We start from the raw sequence: 14,762 nt of genomic DNA on the forward strand, positions 1-14,762 counted from the left end.
CATTCCCCGTTTCTGCCCGGTAAAGACACAGAGAGATGTTGGCCATCTGCAACCCAAAAGAAGGTTCTCACCAGAAATGACCGTGCTGACATCCCGACTTTGGACTTCCAAGCTTCAGAACTGTGAGAAATATGTTTCTATTGTTTATAAATCCCCCGGTCTATGGTGATTTGTTATAGCAGCCGACATGGACTCAGAAAGTTGGTCTTGGCTGGGCATGGTGGCTCATGCCTGTAATCCCAGCACTTTGGGAGGCACAGGAGGGTGGATCACGAGGTCAGGCGATCGAGACCATCCTGGCTAACACAGTGAAACCTCATCTCTACTGAAAATCCAAAAAATTAGCCGGGCGGTCCCCTGTTGTCCCAGCTACTTGGGAGGCTAAGGCAGGAAAATGGTGTGAACCCGGAAGGCAGAGCTTGCAGTGAGCCGAGATGGCGCCACTGCTCTCCAGCCTGCGCGACAGAGTCAGACTCCGTCTCAAAGAAAAAAAAAGAAAGAAAGTCGGTCTTTCCATCTGTGGGAAGCCAAATCCACATTGATGCTGAGGCACTGAGAGTGTACAAATCAGAATCAAATTAATTTGGGAGTAGACAGCGTCCTCCAAATTTTACTTGGATGCTCAGGAAATTTTGATGTTTGTCAGGAATATGTGGATATAACTCCATATGTGGATATGAAGTCAAGTCTGCTGATATGGACTAGAGCCTGTGAGAATTTGCATTCTCTTCTTGGTGGTCCAGGAAGACCACCTAGAAAAAATATATTCTCATCATCAAGGGTTACCATCAATATTAATCATTCTTTCATTCAATAAATGTTGAGTTACTACTATATGCCAACCATCATTCTACACACTGGGAACATGATGGTGAATTAAACAGAATAAATTCCGTTCTTCACATGGATCACATTCCAGTCGGAAAATATAGAAAGTAAATAAATAAATAAATTATAGATACTGAAACAGAGCAATATTATACAGAACACAGTTTCTGACGACAATACAATAAAATTCAATAATGAAAAGAAAACCAGAGAAACTTTATCTGTTTGGAAATTTTGAATGTACAAATATTATAAATTCATGGATCCAGGAAGAAACTGCAAAGGAAAGCAGGAAACATTTAAAACTGATTGCCAATGAAAAACACTACTTATCAGGACTCACAGAGTGGGATTAAAGCAAATATATATATATAGTATGAAATTTAATGAGCTAAGCATCCAACATACCCGAAAATGATATTAGGAATAAAAAGGAAGCCATAAATGCAGATATAGCAACATTAGACATTAATAAGAGTATACTATAAAAATTACGCCAATAAATTTGAAGATTTAGATGAAATGCGTTGGGCATGATGGCTCACACCTGGAATCCCAACACCTTGGGAAGTCAAGACAGGAGCATGGCTGAAAGCCAGGAGTTTGAGACCACCCTGAGCAACACAGCGAGACTTTGTCTCTACAAAAACTTTCAATATTAGCCAGGTACAGTGGTGCACACCTGTAGTCTCAGCTATTCAGGAGGCTGAGGCAGGAGAATCACTTGAGCCCAAGAGTTAGAGGCTGCAGTGAGCTATGATTGCACCATTGCATTATAGCCTGAGCAAGACAGTGAGATCCTGTCTCTAAAAAACAAAAAAGAAAAGAAAAATTAAATTAAATGGACAAACTGCTAGAAAAATATAACTTGCCAAAAGCAAGTCAAGAAGAAAAAAATTAAATCAAATAGATTAATGACATTAAAGAAATTGAATAAGTAGCTAAAATATAGCCACAGAAAGAAAAATGTTAGATGGTCTTGCAGATGAATGCTACCCAACCTTCAGAAACATGTCATACCTTTCTTATGTAAATTTTAGGGAATGCAATAATGGTAATAATAGCTAAAACTAAAAGGTTGGTTGCTATGTTATGAACACTGTTCTAATTGCTTTATTTATTTTAACTGTTTTAATCCTCAAAACATACTTTAGATGTTGGTATTTTCATTTTCCTCATTTTCAAATTAAGAAACTGAGGGGCAGAAATTCATGTGGAGGTCAGAGTGGAAGCAGGTATGAGAGGGTCTGGCAGAAGAAAACATGGCTGCCAAAGTGTTTGAGACCATCAGCAAGTTTGACCTGGCCTTAGCTGTTACAGGAGGCCTGGTGAAAGGAAATCTGCCTCATATAATGTGGATGCTGGGCACAGAGCTGTCATCTCTGACCGATTCTGTGGAGGACAGGACATTGTGGTAGGGGAAGGGACTCACTTTCTCATTCCATGGGTACAGAAACCAATTATCTTTGACTGCCCTTCTCGACCACATTGTGTGCCAGTCATCACTGGCAGCAAAGATTTACAGAACGTCAACATCACACTGCGCATCCTCTTCCGGCCTGTCGCTAGCCAGCTTCCTCGCATCTTCACCAGCATCAGAGAGGACTGTGATGAGCGGGGGCTGCCATCCATCACGACCAAGATCCTCAAGTCCCTGGTGGCTCACTTTGATGCTGGAGAACTAATCACCCAGAGAGAGCTGGTCTCCAGGCAGGTGAGCAACGACCTTACTTACAGAGCGAGCAGCCACCTCTGGGCTCATCCTGGACGACGTGTCCTTGACATATCTGATCTTCAGAAAGGAGTTCACAGAAGCGGTGGAAGCCAAACAGGTGGCTCAGCAGGAAGCAGAGAGGGCCAGATTTGTGGTGGAAAAGGCTAAGCAGCAGAAAAAGGTGGCCATCATCTCTGCTGAGGGCTACTCCGAGGCAGCTGAGCTGATTGCCAACTTACTGGCCACCGCAAGGGACCGCCTGATAGAGTTCCGCAAGTTGGAAACCGCGGAGGTCCTCGCATACCAGTTCTTACGCTCTCAGAACATCACCCACCTGCCGGCGGGGCAGTCCATGCTCCTCCAGCTGCCCCAGTGAGGGCCCACTCTGCCTGCACCTCCGTGGGCTGACTGTTTCAATGACTTTTTTTTTCTTTTTCTTTCTTTCTTTTTTTTTTTTTTTTTGAGATGGAGTCTGGCTCTGTCGCGCAGGCTGGAGTGCAGTGGCGCGATCTCCGCTCACCGCAAGCTCCGCCTCCCGGGGTCACGTCATTCTCCTGCCTCAGCTTCCTGAGTACCTGGGACTACAGGCGCCCGCCGCCACACCCGGCTAATTTTTTGGATTTTTAGTGGAAACGGGGTTTCCCCGTGTTAGCCAGGATGGTCTCGATCGCCTGACCTCGTGATCCGCCTGCCTCGGCCTCCCGAAGTGCTGGGATAACAGGCGTGAGCCACCGCGCCCGGCCAGCTCCGATGACTCTTAACACCGCCTTCCTTCTGCCCCCACGCCAGAAATCACTGTGAAATTCCATGACTGGCTTAAAGTGAAGAAAGTAAAAGTAAAATCACTTCAGATCGCTTATTAGTCTATCAAATGAAACTAATTCTTCTCACATCCATCTACTTTTTTATCCACCTACCTACCAAAAATTGCCAAGTGCCGATGCAAATTGGCTTTAGGTCCCAATTTGGGGCCTGCTGGAGCTCTGACCTGGGCACCAGCATTTGGCAGCACACAAGCGGGGCAGTGTGTGATGGACTGGGGAGCACAGGTGTCCGCCTGGGTCCACGTGTGTCCTCCGTCCTGTCGCTGATGGAAGATTTGCAGATGAGGGCACATGCCGCTCAAATGAGAAGGCAGGCCTCCATCTTCCCAGTGGGTTCCGGTGCAGATGCCACTGAAGAGAGGTGCCGGGGAGGGGCAGAGAAGAAGTGGTCTGTCTCTTACCATAAGGCTGATTCTCTTTAACTGTGCGACCAGCAGAAGCAGGTGTGTGTGAACTGGGCACAGATTGCAGAATCTAGCCCTGTTGAGGTGGGTGAGCCTGATTGTTGCCCCCTAGGGTCCTAAAACTTGAATGGACTTGGATAGTGAGAGAGGAGGCCTGGATCCAGATGTGAGTCCTGTCAAAGACTTCCTCTCTACCCCCCACCTTGGTCCCTCTCAAATCCCCGGTGGAATTCCAACTTGAAGCATTGCATCCTGCTGGGGCCGAACGTGCCTGCCAAAGACGTGTCCCCGCGGAAGGCTCCCTGGTTCACAGACTGCCCATCTCAAGGGCTCTGTGCCTGTGCTGGGAAGGAAACAACCACAGGAAGGAAACAAATGTGTATAAACTGCTGTCAATAAATAACACCCAGACCTTCTGGCTCAAAAAAAAAAAAAAGAAAGAAAGAAAGAAAAGAAAAAGCAAGGAAACTGAGGCAAAAAAGATTAGGTTTAGTTGCTATAAGTAGCTAAAATAAGAAAGAAAAAGGGAAAAAGCATCATTTCACAAGACTAGCAGATAGAACTCTGACATGAAAACCAGACAAAGACAATACAAGAAAAGAAAATTATAGCTTAAACTCACTTACAAAAGTATTAAAATTCTTTTTTTTTTTTTTTTTTTTGAGACAGTCTCACTCTGTTGCCCAGACTGGAGTGCAGTGACATGAGCTTCGCTCACTGCAACCTCTGTCTCCCAGGTGCAAGAGAATTTTGTGCCTCAGCCACCTAAGTAACTGAACTACAGGCACATGCTACCATACCTGGCTAATTTTTGTATTTTCAGTAGAGATAGGGTTTCACCATATTGGCCAGGCTGGTCTCAAACTCCTACCCTCAAGTGATCTGCCTGCCTCAGCCTCCCAAAGGAGTGAGATTGCAGGCATGAGCCACCACATCTGCCCACAAAAATTCTAAATAACACATTAAACCAAATCCAGAATTGCATAAAATATTTATTCACATTATGATCAAATAGGATTTATCCCAAGAATGCAACTTTGGTTTAACATTTTAAGAATCTGCTAGCATAATCCATCACATTAACAAACCAAAATATATGATAATCTCAATAAATGCAGAAAGGAAAGAACTTTTAGCAAACTTGAAATATTAAATAGAAAGAAAACTTCCTTACAATTTAAGTAAGACATCTGTCAAAACCCTACAGTGAACATTACATCTAAGGCTAAAACATAATACACATGATACACATGTGGTCTCCTTAAAAGAAGCAACAAAGGTGGCTGTTACCCCCTTACACTTAGTATTCTACTGAAGGTCCTAGCCAGCATAATATAAAAGGGAAAACTTATTTTTTAAATATAAAGAACAAGAGAATAGGAAGACAAGCCACACACTGTGACAAAATATTTGCAAAAGCTATATCTGATATTTAAAGACTGTTATGCAAAACATGCAAAGAGCTCTTGAAACTCAACATTAAGAAAATGAACTACCAATTAAAAAATGGCAAAAGAGCTGTACAGACACTTCACCAAAGAAAATATACAGATGACAAGTAAGCATATGAAGAGATGCTCCACATCGTATGTCATTAGGGCAATGCAAATTAAAAGAACAATGCAATGCCACTATACACCTATTAGAATAGTCAAAATCTAAAAGACTGATAACACCAATCACTGGCCAGGATGTGAAGCAACAGGAGCTCTCATTCACTGCTGGTGGGAATGCACGATGATGCCACCACTTTAAAAGACGGTTTGGCAATGTTTTATAAAACTAAATATGCTGTTACTATGTGATCCACTAATTATACTCATTGGTATTTACACAAATGAGTTGAAAATTTAAGTCCACACAAAAATCCACACATAGATGTTAATGGCACCTTTATTCATAGTTGCCAAAACTTAGAAGCAACCAAAATGTCCTTCAGTTGGTGAATGAATAAACTAGCATTCCAGAGGAAGGAATATTATTCTATGCTCAGAAGAAATGAGCTATCAAGCCACAAAAAGACATAGAAGAACCTTGAATTATAATTCTAAGTCAAAGAAGTCAACGTAAAAAGCCACACACTGTATGATTCCAACTATATAAAAGGCATAACTATGAAGACAGTAGAAAGATCAGTTGTTGCCAGGGGTTAGGGAGGAGGGAGGGATGAGTAGGCAGAGCACAGAGGATTTTTCGGGCAGTGAAACTATTCAATATGATACTATAATGGTGGATACATGTCATTAATCATATGTCTAAACCCATGTAGTGTCCACCACCAAGCTGAACAGTAATGCAAACTGTATAGACTATAGGTGATAATGATGTGTCAGTGTAAATCCAGAGATTGTAAGAAATGTACCCCTCTGGTGGGAGATGTTGATTAGTGAGTGATATGGTTTGGCTGTGTCCCCGCCCAAATCTCATCTTGAATTGTAGTTCCCATAATCCTCACATGTGGGAGGGACCTAGTGGGAGGTAATTTAATCATACAGGCAGTTATCTTAATGCTGTTCTTGTGATAGTGAGTGAGTTCTCACAAGGTCTGTTGGTTTTATAAGGGGCTTTCCTGCTTTTTGCTCAGCATTTCTCCTTGCTGCTGCTATGTGAAGAAGGATGTGTTTGCTTCCCTTTCTGCCATGATTGTAAGTTTCCTGAGGCCTCCCCAGCCATGCTGAACTTTGAGTCAATTAAACCTCTTCCTTTTATAGATTACCCAGTCTTGGGTATGCCTTTATTAGCAGTGTGAGAACAGACTAACACAGTGAGGGAGGCTGTGTAGGGGCGGGGGAGCAGCGGAAGTGTGGGAATTCCGGACTTTCCACTTGGCTTTTCTGTGAACCTAAAACTTCTCTAAAAAGTAAGATTCATTTAATATATATATATATGAGATTAACAAACAAGCTCATTTTTCATAGACAATATGATTATCAAGGTAAAAAAAATCCCAAGAGAATACACAAATTACTGAACCATTAAGAAAGTTCAATAAAAATATTTGATACAGGTCAATATTCAAACATAAATACCATTCCTATTATAAGATACAAGAAATCCATATAACCAATAAGTGATTAACATCAAGACTATAGACCAGGTGTTGTGGCTCACACCTGTAATCCCAACACTTTGGGAAGCCGAGGCAGGTGGATCACTTGAGGTCAAGAGTTTGAGACCAGCCTGGCCAACATGGTGGAACCCCATCTCTACTAAAAATACAAAAATTAGCTGGGTGTGGTGGTGGGTGCCTGTAATCCTAGCTACTCAGGAGGCTGAGGCATGAGAATCACTTGAACCCGGGAGGCTGGGGTTGCAAGTGAGCCAAGATCGTGCCACTGGCACTCCAGCCTGGATGACAAAGTGAGACTCAGTCTCAAAAATAAACAAAAAGAAGACTATATACTGATGCCAATAAATCAATAAGAATAAAACTCAATAGAAATCGTCACAGTATATGAATAGGCAATTCAGAAAGAAACTTAAATGACTAAGTCTCATTATTAATCAGGCAAATGAAAATTAAAAGTAAAATGAAATATTTTCACATGCATCAGAATGAAAAAAATCTAATATCAAATATTGGCAAGGATATGGGGAACTAGAAAATCTCAGGCAGGGAGTAGATTGATAGATTTTTGAAAGAAACAATTGGTAAAAACCAGAAATTTTGCATCGAGGTGTTAACCTTAGAGAAACTCTTGCACAGGTGCAAGGATATAGTTTATAGTATGTACTACAATTATTGCCTGACATATCAATCTTCTCTACATCATGATATGAAATGGATAACCCAGGCTTTCCTTGCCTTCCAAGAAAATGTTCTGTGTTTCAGTTGCTTCAATTATTTGTTTTTCTTATAGTAGGATTAAATCTGTCCAAAATTGATACCCGGGTGCTTTCTGCCTTCTCTCTTCCATAGGCCTTCTCCCTTTTCTGCGGGGCTATTATTTGAAATTATCTAATACAAGCAACCAATACTGTGATGCTTATGCTAATTTTATAAGCCTTTGCATCTGCGTAGGCCCTACCAGGTCCTGTTCCTAACATTGTACTGTTTTGTATCTGCAAGGTGTATTCATGGGCATACGGATAGAGGCTGTATTCAGTACAGGGCTTTCAACCCAGACTGCACATTAGAGTATAAGTAGAGAGTTATAGTTGTTTTTTTTTTTTTAAGTAACACTGGTTTTCAGGCCCCAGTACTAAGATTTTGATCTAGGTGGTCTAATTGGGATACTCTGGAGCTAGGGTATTTATATTTTTTTAAACTACCCAGGTGCTTTTAGTGCTCACCAGAGTTTAAAAACCACTTTCCTGGACTGCAAGGCCTCAGATGCAGATACAAAACAGTACAATGTTAGGAACAGGACCTGGGAGGGCCTAGGCAGATGCAAAGGCTTATAAAATAGTGTGTCTTTTCCTCTGCAATAGGCAGCCTTGCCATCTGGCTTAGCAGAGAGTGAGCATAGCCACATGTTACCAAACATGAATTTAATGCTTTTCAAAGAACTGGTATATATTTAACAGGAAAATACTACTGAACAATATTTAACCTTTGATCTAAAAATTCCTTTGAAGGATTTCTCAAATCATCAGCTTTGGGATATTAAAACAATCAGAGGTTATTAACAAAGATCAGTTCTAGTGTTTTCGTGTCTACTTGATTTAAGAAATCGGTAAACCTGAGAGTAATTAGGATAGCCACTAACAAACTTCATTTATAAAGTACTGAAATCCTACTTAGGAAAAGCACAGATGTGCTTCTGGGAAGTTGTGTCCACTTGGGAAAAGCCCATCTTCCTATTCTGCAAAGGAACATGAAGGTGTTTATGTTGAAATGATACCGACATTTATTTATTGAGATAGAAAAATCTTAATGATACTTTATTTTTTTTAAAAAAAAAAAAAGCACATTGCAATTACATGTGCACTATGATCTCATTTTAAGAATATTTTATTGATGCTTGTATATTCATCAAAAGTAAACAGTAGCTATTTTTTTATTTTTTCCTACAATAAGCAAACATGTGTTACTTATGTTTTAAAAGATAATTTTCAAAGATAGGTAAATCATAACTGTCATATAGATATAGAAACGAACCTGTGTTAAAGAGTTTATTTTACTCATACTGAGGGAAGTAGAGAGATGTTATATCCAAATAAAAGGTTAAAAAAATGGCACAAATTTATGGAGAAAATAAATGTTGAAAAAAATGAACAGAGGGAGGAAAAACTGATTTTTCCACAAGGGCAGAAAAAACCAACCAAACCTACTAGATAGAACAGAATTTGCATGTGTATCATTACCTACAACTTACAGAATTAGAAAATAGAGCTAAGACAATAAATGGTTAAAAATCACATAATGACGTATTTTGTATGTGTAATAAATTATTTTAAGAAAACAGTCACAAAAACAAGGGTTTCAGGACAGCCTTAGATCCATGTTTCAAGGCTACCACTTTCTAGTGGGCAAGTTCCTAAATTTTTTCTTTGCTGTTGCCTCAGTTTCCTGATCTGTAAAATAGGCTAATAATCCCTACCACACAATCTTCCTCTGAGGATTCAATGTAAAGAGCTTACTGGTCTGGCACACTGTGAGCACTCAATGCGCTGATGGCATAATCTAGTGAAGTACAATGCCTGGCACATAATGGTTGCTCCATCAAAATTGAATGGATGAATGAAGGAATGAAAATATGGATTGAGCTACTGCTTCCATGATGGCACTGGAAGGCTTCAGTGTTGTCACCAGCATGGTATCAGTCTCACCACTGCTTGGGTCCCAGACTGCACCACAGCCCCTCAGAAGACCTGGGTCCCCAGATTACCTTTAGTGCCAGAGGTCTGACTGCAGGCAGCTCCCCAGCAGTGGAAGAATAGAACCTCCATATTAATTCTTTCTGGGAAACTTTGCTAATTTGTAGCAGCTGGACAGTATTCCTTATTAAGTATTCCTTTGTCAGCATACACATCACATCATTTTACTACAGCGGCAGAAACTCAGCTTCAAATTCAATACAGAAAAAAACACCTGGATCTCAGTCTTTCAATGGCTTTAAGGCGACCAGAAGTGCCTGCTCCTGAGTAGACCTCTGGGCAAGATGTTCCTGCCCTTTGGGACGTACAACTGGGCTTTCAGCTATGATGATGCCCTCAAGGATTCTACACCTAGGACTCGTCCTTCATCAGACATGGGCAGCATCCTCTGGAAGTCAGTGATTCCAGATAACAAGTATCAGCACCCTACCAAGGTAGATGACCCACCCATGACACTATCACTGGCCATTGACAGTACAGACAATGTCCTGCTGGTGAAAACTAAGTCTATCCATTCATCAGAAATTATTTGATCACAAAACAGACCCAGAAGAGCACTTAACATTTTGAGCAACAGGCAGGGCTAAGAGATCTTGGCTACATACCCTCCAAGAGGCTAACCCTCAAGAAGACCAAGCACCTTTGAGTGACAGAAGCACTCCATGAACTAAAGCTACAGAGTGGGGAGATAACGAAAGAAGAGAAGCTCAGTGTATCAGCCCAGTCCATCCAAGCAGCACTCCCCACTCATCCCCTAAGCAGAAGCCCAGAGGCCAGTCCACTGTGGTTCTTTCACATCTTTACCTGGCCTAAATCCAGCACCATGTATTCTGAAAGTGGAGGTGAGGAAAGAAACTGATCATATAAATGGAGCCTCCTTGGACCAATATCTCCAGAAGTATGATCTGGGAGATTTTGCCAGCCAGAGATACAGAGGAACCCAGAAGCCCTCCCCTTCCTCCTGCCCAGTAGAACTGATCTATGACCAGATCACCTAAATAGCTGAAGATTAAGAAACCTTCAAGCCACCCAAGATAAACATCTCAGTGATGGAAGAGAAGAAATAACCACCAAGGACCCATAACCTCAAACCTTATGACTTGAGTATACTCACATCCACTGCTTTCTAGAGCTCTTTCTATTCAAGTAGCTCTGGATAGAGGGTATCTTGTATTCCACTCTCTTTTACCCTGGATCTGATATACAAAAGTTATATTTTTTTCTTAAAACCTCTTAAACTGAGGCTAGAGCTAGAGACATCACTACTTTTTTATAAACAGTACAAAACTTGTCTTTATTGCGTGGAAGAATCATTTAAAGACAAATGCATAAGAATAACTATAAATATGTTAATGGGTACACAATATTTAAAGGTAAAATTTGTGACATTAATGGCATAAAAGGGTAGTAGAGTTATAAAGGAATAGAGTGCTTGTATGTGATTTAAGTTAAATTAGTAGCAATATAAGGTAGATTATCATAACTTCAGAATGTTATATAAGACATACAGAAAACAAATAGCAAAATGGCAAAAGTAAGTGTTTCCCTATCAGTAATTACTTCAAATGTAAATGAATTAAACTCCCCAGTCAAAAGACAAAGAATGGAAGAAGTGGGGGAGATGTGAGAAGTAGGATCCAACTATATGCTGTCTATAAAAGATGCACTAAGGACAAAGATAGGTTGAAAGTGAAAGGCTGGAAAAAGATATTCAATAAAAATGGAGGTCAAAAGAGAGCAGGAGTAGCTATACTGATATCAGACAAAATATACTTTGAGTAAAAGCTGTTACAAGTGACAAATAAGAACTTTATATAATAATAAAATTGTCAATTCACAAGGAAGCTACAACAATAAAAAACATATATGCACCAAACACCAGTGCTTCAAAATATATGAAGGAAACATTGACAGAATTGAAGGGAGAAATAGAGAGCTCTACAATAATAGTAACAGATTTTAACACCCCACTTGCAAAAATGAATAAAACAGCCAGACAGAAGATCAACAAGAAAATAAAAGACTGAAACAACACTTTTGACCAAGTGGACCTAATAGACATGTAGAGATCACTCCACCTAACAACAGCTGAATACACACTTTTTAAAATAAACATGGATCATTCTTCAGAATACCCCATATAATAGGCTGCAACACAAGTCTTAATAAACTTCCGAAGATTGAAATTCTACAAAGAATCTTCTGATCACAACAAAATGAAACTAGAAACCAACAGCAGAAGGAAAACTAGAAAAGTCACAAATATGTGGAAATTAAACAATATACTCTTAAACAACCAATGAGTTAACAAAGAAAAAGAGAAATTAGAAAATACCTAAGATGAATGAAAATGAAAACACAGCATAACAAAATTTATGGGATGCAGTGAGGGCAGTGCTACGAGGGTAAGTTACAGTTGTAAACACATTTTTAAAAAGAACAATCTCAAATTAACAACCTAGGCTGAGTGCAGTGGCTCACATCTGTAATCCCAGCACTCTGGGAGGCCAAGGTGGAAGGATCACATGAGGTCAGTAGTTTGATACCAGCCTGGGAAACGTAGTGAGACTATATCTCTACAAAAAATAAAAATAAAAAATTAGGCAGGCATGGTGGCATGCACCTGTAGTCCTAGCTACTCATGTGACTGAGAAAGAGGATTGCTTGAACCAAGAAGTTCAAGGCTGCAGTGAGCTAGGATCGTGACACTGCACTCTAGCCTAGCAAGACCCTATTTCTAAATAAATAAATAAGCAAATGACCTAATTTACACTTTAAGAAACTAGAAAAAAAGGAAAAAAAACACGAAGCTAGAAGAAAAGAAATAAAGAAGGTTATGCCAGACATGGTAATCCCAGTACTTTGGGAGGCCAAGGCAAGCTGATTACCTGAGCTCTGAAGATTGAGACCAGCCTGGGCAACATGGCCAAACCCTGTCTCTACAAAAAAAAAAAAAAAAATTATCCAGGTGTGGTGCCACATGCCTGTAGTCCCAGCTAATTGGGGGGTTGAGGCAGGAGCATTGCTTGAACTCAGGAGGTAGGGATTGAAGTGAGCCAAGATTGTGCCACTGCACTCCAACCTGGGTAACAAAGTGAGACTCTGCCTCAAAAAAAAAAGAAAGAAAGAAAGAATAAAGATCAGAACACAGATAAATAAGATAGAGAATAATAAAGCAATACATAAATAAAATCGAAAATTAGTATTTTGAAAATATCAATAAAATTGATAAACCTGTAGATAAATTGACTAAGAAAAAAGAGAGAAGACTCTAATAAACAAAATGAGATATGCGAGAGGGGCCATTACTACCTATCTTAGAGAAATAAAAAGGACTATAATAGTATTAAGAGCAATTTTACAACAACAAACTGGATAACATAAATGAAATGGACAAATTTCTGGAACACACAACCTACCACGACTAAATCATGAAGAAATAGAAAATCTGGATATGTCCATTATTAGTAAGGAAATTGAATCTTTAGTCAAAAACCTCCCAACAAAGGAAAGCCTAGTATCCAGAAGGTGTCTTCTGGTGAACTCTACCAAACATTTAAAAAAGAATTAACACTAATTCTGCTCAAACTCTTCCAAAAAAATGAGAGGGAGGAACCCTCTAACTCAATCTATGATGACAGCATTATCCTGATATCAAACCAGACTCTACAAGAAAACTATAAAACACTATCCCTTATAAATATTGATGTAGAAGTCTTCAATAAAATACTAGAAAGCCAAATCCAAGAGTGCATTAAAAAGATTAAACAACATGACCAAGTGGTTAGGCAAGGATGTTTCACCATATGAAAATCAATCAATATAATATACCACATTGAGAGGGTGAAGAGAAACAAACACATAATTACCTCAGTTGATGTAGAAATAACACAAACTGACAAACTGTGTTGACAAATTCAACACATTTTTATGATAAAATGCTCAACAAACTAGGATTAGAAGGAAACATCCTCAACATTACAAAGGTCAAATACGAAAAACTCACAGTCAACAATATACTCACTGGTGAAAGACTAACAGCTTTTCCTCTAAGATCAGGAACAAGACAAGGAGGCCCATTTTCATAACTTCTATTAAGCATAGTACTGAAAATCCTAACGAGAGGAGTTAGGCAAAAAAGAAATAAAAAATATCCAAATTGAAAAGGAGGAAGTAAAATTTTCTGTTTACAAGCAACATGATCTTATATGTGGAAAACCCTAAAGTTTCCATTTAAAAAAAAAAAAAAAAAAAAAAAACTTTAAGTTCTGGGATATATGTGCAGAACGTACAAATTTGTTACATAGATATACATGTGCCATGATGGTTTGCTGCACCTATCAACCCGTCATCTAGGTGTTAAGCCCTGCAAGCATTAGGTATTTGTCCTAATGCTCTCCGTTCCCTTGCCCCCCAGGCCCCAACAGGCTCTGGTGTGTGATGTTCCCCTCCTGTGTGTTCTCATTGTTCAACTCCCACTTATGAGTGAGAATATGTGGTGTTTGGTTTTCTGCTTCTTGCTGGGAATAATGGCTTCCATCTTTATCCATGTCCCTGCAAAGGACATGAACTCATTCTTTTTTATGGCTGCATAGTATTCCATGGTGTATACGTGCCACATTTTCTTTATCCAGTCTATCACTGATGGGCATTTGGATTGGTTCCAACTCTTTGCTATTGTAAATAGTGCCGCAATAAACATACGCATGCATGTCTTTATAGTAGAATGATTTATAATCCTTTGGGTATATACCTAGTAATGGGATTGCTGGGTCAAATGGTATTTCTGGTTCTAGATCCTTGAGGAATCGCCAAACTGTCTTCCACAATGGTTGAACTAATTTACACTCCCACCAACAGTGTAAAAGTGTTCCTATTTTTCCACAGCATCTGTTGTTCCCTGACTTTTTAATCATCACCACTCTAACTGGTGTGAGATGGTATCTCATAGTGATTTTTATTTGCATTTCTCTAATGACCAGTGATGATGAGCTTTTTTCATATGTTTGTTGGCTGCATAAATGTCTTATTTTGAGAAGTATCTGTTCATATCCTTTGCCCACTTAGTGAACAGGCAACCTACAGAATGGGAGAAAATTTTTGCAATCTACCCATCTGACAAAGGTCTAATATCCAGAATCTATNGTGTTCCTATTTTTCCACAGCATCTGT

The 14,762-nt window shown here is 39.7% G+C and overlaps 1 pseudogene; it reads left to right on the forward strand.

The window, feature by feature from the left end:
• Positions 1–2,090: 2,090 nt before the first annotated feature.
• On the forward strand, positions 2,091–2,918 carry LOC108534852 (prohibitin pseudogene; annotated as a pseudogene).
• The last annotated feature ends 11,844 nt before the right edge of the window (positions 2,919–14,762 follow it).

Source organism: Rhinopithecus bieti, unplaced genomic scaffold, assembly GCF_001698545.2.
Source record: "Rhinopithecus bieti isolate Rb0 unplaced genomic scaffold, ASM169854v2 scaffold_12669, whole genome shotgun sequence".
Taxonomy (NCBI): Eukaryota; Metazoa; Chordata; class Mammalia; order Primates; family Cercopithecidae; genus Rhinopithecus; species Rhinopithecus bieti.